Source organism: Dipteris shenzhenensis, chromosome 17, assembly GCF_047967505.1.
Source record: "Dipteris shenzhenensis isolate YYH24624 ecotype China chromosome 17, Dip_SZ_1.0, whole genome shotgun sequence".
NCBI lineage: Eukaryota > Viridiplantae > Streptophyta > Polypodiopsida > Gleicheniales > Dipteridaceae > Dipteris > Dipteris shenzhenensis.
The window spans coordinates 54,234,452-54,242,223 of record NC_141612.1 but is presented as its reverse complement, the minus strand read 5'-3'; positions in this window follow the sequence as shown (position 1 = coordinate 54,242,223).

Sequence of the window (7,772 nt, the reverse complement as noted above, 5' to 3'; positions counted from 1 at the left end):
TGAGAGAGGGGGAGGGATAGAGAGAGAGAAAGAAAGAGAGAGGGGGAGGATAGAGAGAGATAGAGAGAGAGAAGAGGGAGGGGTGAAAGAATGAGAGAGGGGGAGGGAAAGAGAGAGAGAGAGGGAGAGAAAGAAAGAGAGAGAGAGGGGGAGGGAAAGAGAGAGAGAAAGAAAGAGAAAGAGAGAGAGAGAAGAGAGAGAGGGAGGGAGGGGGAGGGGGGTGGTGGTGGAGGGGGGTGGTGGTGGTGGAAGGGGGTGGTGGAGATGGAGGGGGGAGGGGGAGCGGGTGGTGGAGATGGAGGGAGGGAGGGGGGAGGGGGTGGTGGAGATGGAGGGGGGGAAAGGGGGAGGGGTGGTGGAGATGGAGGGGGGGAAAGGGGGAGGGGAAGGTGGTGGTGGTGGAAGGGGGAAAGGGTGGTGGAGATGGAGGGGGGGAGGGGGGAGGGGGTGGTGGAGATGGAGGGAGGGAAAGGGGGAGGGGGAGGGGGAGGGGGAGGTGGTGGTGGTGGTGGTGGTGGTGGAAGGGGGAAAGGGTGGTGGAGATGGAGGGGGGAGGGAGGAAGGGGAGGTGGTGGTGGTGGAAGGGGGGAAAGGGTGGTGGAGATGGAGGGGGGGAGGGGGAGGGGGAAGGGGGTGGTCGTGGAAGGGGGAAAGGGTGGTGGAGATGGAGGGGGGGAGGGGGGAGGGGGAGGTGGTGGTGGTGGTGGTGGTGGTGGAAGGGGGAAGGGTGGTGGAGATGGAGGGGGGAGGGGGGAAAGGGTGGTGGAGATGGAGAGGGGGAGGGGGGAGGCGGTGGTGGAGATGGAGATGGAGGGGGGGAGGGGGGAGGGGGGGAGGGGGAAGGGGATGGTGGAGATGGAGGGGGGAAGGGGGGAGGGGGTGGTGGAGATGGAGATGGAGATGGAGATGGAGGGGGGGAGGGGGGAGGGGGTGGTGGAGATGGAGGGGGGGAAAGGGGAAGGGGATGGTGGTGGGATGGAGGGGGGGAGGGGGTGGTGGTGGAGATGGGGGGGGGGGGGGGGTGAAGGGGTGGTGGAAATGGGAGGGGTGGTGGAGATGTAGGGGGGGAGGGGGGAAGATGGGGGGGAAGGGGGGAAGTGGTGGTGGTGAAAGGGGGGGGGGGGAAGAGAGAAGAAAAATAACTTGAGGGATGGGAAAAAACTGACAAAAATCCAAAGGGAGGAAGAGGTGGTCACCTCAATGCTCTCCAAGTCTTTCTCAATGTAACAGGATTGTTGAGGACCAATGGATGGTGGGTGGATGGCTAGGTTATCACTGCGAGATGGGCTCGAAGTCACTTACCATGTGAGGATGGGAGTAGGGTGGTGGTCGATGGAGGGGGGGAAAGGGGAAGGGGATGGTGGTGGGATGGAGGGGGGGAAGGGGGAGGGGGTGGTGGTGGAGATGGAGGGGGGGAGGGGGGGGTGGGAAAAGGGGTGGTGGAAATGGGAGGGGTGGTGGAGATGTAGGGGGGGAGGGGGGAAGATGGGGGGGAAGTGGTGGTGGTGGAAGGGGGGGGGGGGAAGAAGAAAAAAACTTGACAAAGGGAAAAAAAATGACAAAAATCCAAAGGGAGGAAGAGGTGGTCACCTGAATGCTTTCCAAGTCTTTCTCGATGTAATAGTATTGTTGAGAACCAATGGACAATGGGTGGATGGCTAGATTATCGCTGCGAGATGGGCTTGAAGTCACTTACCATGTGAGTATGGGAGTAGGGTGCTGGTCGATGGAGAGGGAGGAGTGTCTTGCATAGGGCTTGGAATGGGGAAGAGGATGGAGGCAAGATGTGAAAGATGAAGAATGAGGGGGTGGAGTGGGTTTTTATAAGAAATGGGTTTAGGTTTAGGGTTAAACCCTAAACTCTTCCCGAGCCGTAACTTTTGATGGTTAGCTCGGTTTGCTCTTTTGCAAAAAGGTGAAATGATCAAAATTGCAAGCTCTACGTATTCGTGTCCACTACCTAGCCTGATTGTTTATCAAGTGGCTTCTTTTTAAGAAATAAATAAATTTTCTTAAGGTAGTAACCCAAGGTTGATGCTTGGGGTTGATATGTTTGGCTAGAAATGGAAAAAATTATAATCTCCTTACCCTTGAGTGTTATGTTCATGAAAGTTTGAAGTAGTTTGGTTTTTTACACATACCTGTGTATGTTTACTCGTTACTTGAGATGCTAGTCTCCCCGAGAGTGGTGCCAAATGTTGGCTCTTTCCTACAGCTTTCTAAGGAAGAGCAGGGTATTCTAGTATGCAGGGTTCCAAGGCTTTTTGTCACGTATAGATATATTGGGGTTGTCGTTTGTAGTATACGTGTAGCTTAGGACCTCGAGTTGTGTTTCGGTGAAAGACATAGGCTTAAGTGTGGTAAGCAAACATAGTGCATGCATGTGTAAAAGGAACGTGTATCATCATGGTTGAGGTAATGAAGGCTTTCGCCTTCATTGGGGGTTGCAGGGTTTAGGAGGAGTTTAAGGGTTAGAAGGAGGTTCCAAGGTTTAGAAGGAGGTTCCAGAGTTTAGAAGAGTTCCAAGGTTTAGAAGGAGGTTCAAGGGTTAGAAGGAGGTTCCAAGGTTTAGAGAGAGGTTCCAGAGTTTAGAAGAGGTTCCAGGGTTAGAAGGAGGATCCAAGGTTGAGGGTAGAGTACATGGTGGAGAACTCGTCTCCCTCGTAGATCATGGAGTTTAAGGGTTGAGGAACTAAGGGTTTAGGGGGAGCATAGGAGTGGGAGAGGAAGAAGGTGTAAGAGCATGGGGGAAAGAAGAGAGAGGAGGGAGGAGGAGAGGGAGGAGGAGGAGGAGGAGGAGGAGGAGGAGGGAGGAGGAGAAGGGAGGAGAAGGGAGGAGGAGGGAGGAGGAGGAGGGAGGAGGAGAGGGAGAGGAAGGGTTGCAAGGTTGGAGGAGAAGGGAGGAGGAGTTTCAAGGTTAGGACATGCTTTTGGACATGGAGTGCAAGGAAGCATGGACACTTGAGACAATTGCTTGGAATACCAAAGTAGAACTCAACAAAATGCCCCAAAGAGTCTGGGCTTCATTCCATTATGGAGTATTTATACAAATTGGAGAGCTTCTCTCTCTGCATGTAGGAATTGTAACACATTCTCTCTCTACATGTAGAACTTGCATATAGAAGTTGCATGTAGAAGTCATATGTAGAACTTGCATGTAGAACTCGCATGTACAACTCGCATGTAGGAGTTGCATGTAGAACTTGTATGTAGAGCTTGCATGTAGAACTTGCATGTACAACTCGCATGTAGGAGTTGCATGTAGAACTTGCATGTAGAACATGCAAGTTGGATTTCTAAGAGGGATTATTTCTAGCCTTATGCAAGTACAAGCGGAGCTTTGCCACTACTCTACATACACATTCTATTCTACCTAAGTCCATGTTGGCACAAAGACAACACAGCTTAAGGGGAATGGAAGAACCTTAATAAGGGATAAACACAGGAAGAGTTTTGAGAAGCTAAAAGTAGCTATAACTACAACAACTCCTATCATAAAGGTAGTGGATCCCAATGAACCATTCATGTTGAAACAATAACCAATGATTTTATTGTTGGGGTGGTACTTTTATAGAAGGGTTGACCAGTAGCTTTTGAAAGTAAAAAGTTAGACTATGCTCAACAAAAATTACTTGGCATCTGAGAAGGAACTCTTATGCTTTAAGGAAATGAAGGCACTATTTATATGGTGCTAAGTTTGAAAGAAAAAATCATCAAAAAACATCAAATGGATTTGTAATCAACCAAAGCTTAAAGGATGAATCTAGGTGGACTAAATTAATGCTAGAATTTTATATCCAATCAACATCTCACAAGGGAAATTGAATGTGGTGGTAGATTGCCTAAGCCAAATGCCAAATGAATTGAGTTTTACTCAATTCCAAAACTATTTCTAGAGCCCTTAAAAGTAAAATGTGTGTTCAATCCTCTATTTTTTGTAATATGAAAATAAATAATAAGTGATTTAACAAGTTGAGGAGCTTTCATCAAGGATTCATAGGGAAATGTTGCACACCATAGTTTGTTAATAAAAGACTCAAGTGGAAAATTATAGTACTAAAGATGGTTACTTCCTCTACAAAGGTAGAGTATGTCTCTGGATAATGTTGACCAAGATGCTCAGGTTATTCCAACCAATGGAGAGGTTAAAACTCCCAAATTAGTAAAGCTACTTCTGGAGCATATTTACACATTGTATGGCTATCCACCAGTATTTTTAGTGATTTAGATAGAAAATGGAACAACCATGTTTGGAGGGCTGTCTTTTTGAGGTTGGAGACTCCTTTGAAAATGAGCCCAATAGATCACCCACACAGTGATGGTCAAACAAAAAGGTTCAATTAACTCCTTGAGAATATGCTTCAAACATATGTAAGTGGCATTATTGGCCCATATTAGAATTTGCATATACTAGTGCCAAGCATTCAACTATAGGTTTTAGTCCATTCATGATGATGTATGTATTTCAATGTAGAGCGTGAATTGTGGTGGGACTCAAAAAATAGAAGATTCAAGCAGCCTAAGACTTTCATGAAGATATGAACTAAATGCTTATGCAAATGCACACTATAGAAAATTGGAGTTTGAAGAATTTGAGAAAGTTAGCCTAACACAAACCGCATTAGTTTCTTTGGAATATAACATTGTACACAATTAGTCATTGCCTCCTAAAACTCAATCATGGTATAAGAGCCTCATGTGCACTATCCTTTATAGAGAGGGTACAAGCCCTTACTTTTTCCAAGCATCAAGGCACAAGCCTACATCAAGGCACAAGCCTCCTCGTTGAGGAAAATTCACCCATTGAAGAGCTCATCTTATAGAGCTTCTTCTACTCTCCAAATTGCTTTAGAAACATTAGTGTTACATTTGAAATGGCAACATTACATAGCTATCATTTTATGTTATTGTAGATTTCCTTTAATGTAAGAACTCATCAAAATTTTGTAAAAACCCTAATTTTTCACATCTTAGCAATCAAAGGCCACTAAGATTTTGACTATTTGAAATTGTTGTATCATGTACTAGGGCCAAAACATAGAATGCTATTAGGATATGGAAACACCTTCATGTGCTCCATGTAATTCAAGATTATAAGTTGCAAAACATGCTCTTAAAACAAGTCCTTGTATGAGAAAAAGGCACATTTGCAAACAATGATTTCATTTTGGGTAGTTGGTGCCTCCACTTCACACTCCAACATGTGAGCTCAATAGTCCCCACACGTGTAGCAAAATTAATGTCTCTATATGAGCATTAGGGATGCAATGGTCATCTAAGAAAATTTTGTCTTTTTTTTAAAATTCAATTGTTTATATAGGTGTAGCTAATAAATATACACATTGGCTTAGGGATACCTCTTTTCCTTGCAATTAAAAGATTGTAATTCTATAACTCCAACCTACGTGATACAAACATGCTCTTTTATTTTATTGAAATACTATTATTTTTTATTCCAAATGGCTTCATTAAAATTTTGTTTATACTTATATGTCCACATATGCTTATCTTCAACATATGTAAAAGATAATGTCCTTGTTTCCTAATACCTTTCTGATAATCTCCTTGGTATGTAATTATTTCCCAACTACATTTTGTACTCTTGCATACCTCATAGATAGTGGAGTTTTTTTTCCTTCCCTTGTAAATATTAACACATTTGTAAACATGAGATTTTGTATATATTCATCAAAATACGTAAAAAACAATTAGTGTGCACTTGGGGGGGTAATAGAATGTGCAGATGCCAATGCGCTGAAGGGGTAAATTGATGTGTATGTGTGTGTATGCCTATGGACTTGGAGTCCTATGCAACGAGTGTGTGAGTGTAGGTGTGCTAGAAGGTTCTAGTGACTCATCAGTTAGGTATGTTAAGTTGTTGTGATGTGTGAGTGATCATAGGAGGTGACTAATTGAGATAATCATGGAGATGATTGTGGATCTGGGATCTAGCAACATGGAGGCACTTACCTATATATGTAACCACTCATGAATAAAGATTTGTTAATTGTGCACCATTTCTTTCTCTATCAACCAACATGTGGTATCAGAGCCACCATGTCCTCCTTGAGCCATTTCTAGCCACATCATCTTCTTCTTCCTCACACACTCGAGATTCTTCTCCATTTTTTGCTCTTTTGAGCAAAATTTCCAAGCGCTTGTTCTCCCAATGCAAGCGACCATTCTCCAAACCCTTTTAGCCATAGATTCCCCTTGTATAGGCGCACTTTTGTTCTAGAGGGTTTTTGGAAATTATTCTTTCTCAACCCGTGCCGACACGATTACTGCCCGACAAACTTTTGCTTCATGCGACCTATACAAGAAAAATTTCGACCAGTCCTCCTAGTTATAGTTGGGCAATCTTATGAGATAGCTTCTATTCAATTTTGAGTGCATTTGGTCGACAAACGAGGGAGAAATCAAAGAAAAAACAGTCAATATTGAAGCAGTTCTCAAAGGCCACTTGGCTCATTTTTTTAGCTATCCTTTGGGTCAAATATTCTCTGGTATTTAAGCTTTATTTTGGCATAAAAAGCCCCTTCATTAGCTCTTCCAACTATGCAAATTCAGCCCTCCAAGTTGCTACTATCTCTGGTTGCTATTTTGATAGTTTTGACTTGTTAATGCTTGACTAGTCAACCAAACAATTGGGGCTTTTACTATTGATTGATTGTTTACTATGCATTCACTTTGACTGAGCTCTATAAGAGAGCAGACACTACCCTACATATTGGGCAAGACCCTCTCATGAAGATGCAAAGTGATATATATGCATTATGGATTTCGATGCTACACTTGGAACTCACTCAAGATGAAGTAGTGGTTGCTTTCCTTCAAAGTATGAATGCAATGATGCTTATTTATGAGTATCATGTGATGAACTTCAAGCAAGCCAAAGATGATCATATTGATGCAAAGGATTGTGACAATGTTATTGTTTCAAAGTATGTGCTCTTTTGGAATACCTATGAAATGATGGACAAATGTTTTGCACTTTTGAAGTGCAACATGCTTTCACTGATACTCTTGGTGCTACTATTGAAAAAGTGATATTTACTCTCTTTATATTTAAATTCCATGCCAACTCAATTGGCAAATGTCAAGATGTACATTGATGAAAATATCAACATTGAAGAAGATGCCATGAAGGACAAGATGAAGGACAAGACCTTGCAGGAAAAGGATCCAAGCAACAAAAAGTATGAAGTCTACTGTGATGATATGATTGTCATCAATAAGGGATATTTCATCCAGGGGGCATTGGCCCTACATTTTAGAACAAGATTGTGTGTGTGAGGTCAATAATGGTTCTCTGCCATGGATAGTCCATCCTTAAATGATTGTTAGTCTTTTGAGATTCTTTTCTTGTTGGACTCATTGGGCTTTTCATACATAGTCATTGTCTATCTCCTAGTTGTAAACCAAGAATCCTAAGAGTGAGTCACAAGTTGGGGCCATGTGTGTTGCCACATGATGGTGGGCAAGCCATGGAGCATCCCATGTACTACTGCTGAGGGATGAGGTCATCAATTTGTGGCGGGGAATGAAGGGGCAAATTGATGTGTGTGTGTGTATGCCTATGGGCTTGGAGTCCTATGCAAGGAGTGTGTGAGTGTAGGTGTGCTAGAAGGTTCTAGTGACTCATCAGTTAGGTATGTCAGGTTGTTGTGATGTGTGAATGATCATAGGAGGTGTCTGATTGAGATAATCATGGAGATGATTGTGGATTTGGGATATATCAACATGGAGGTAGTTGCTTATATAGGTAACCA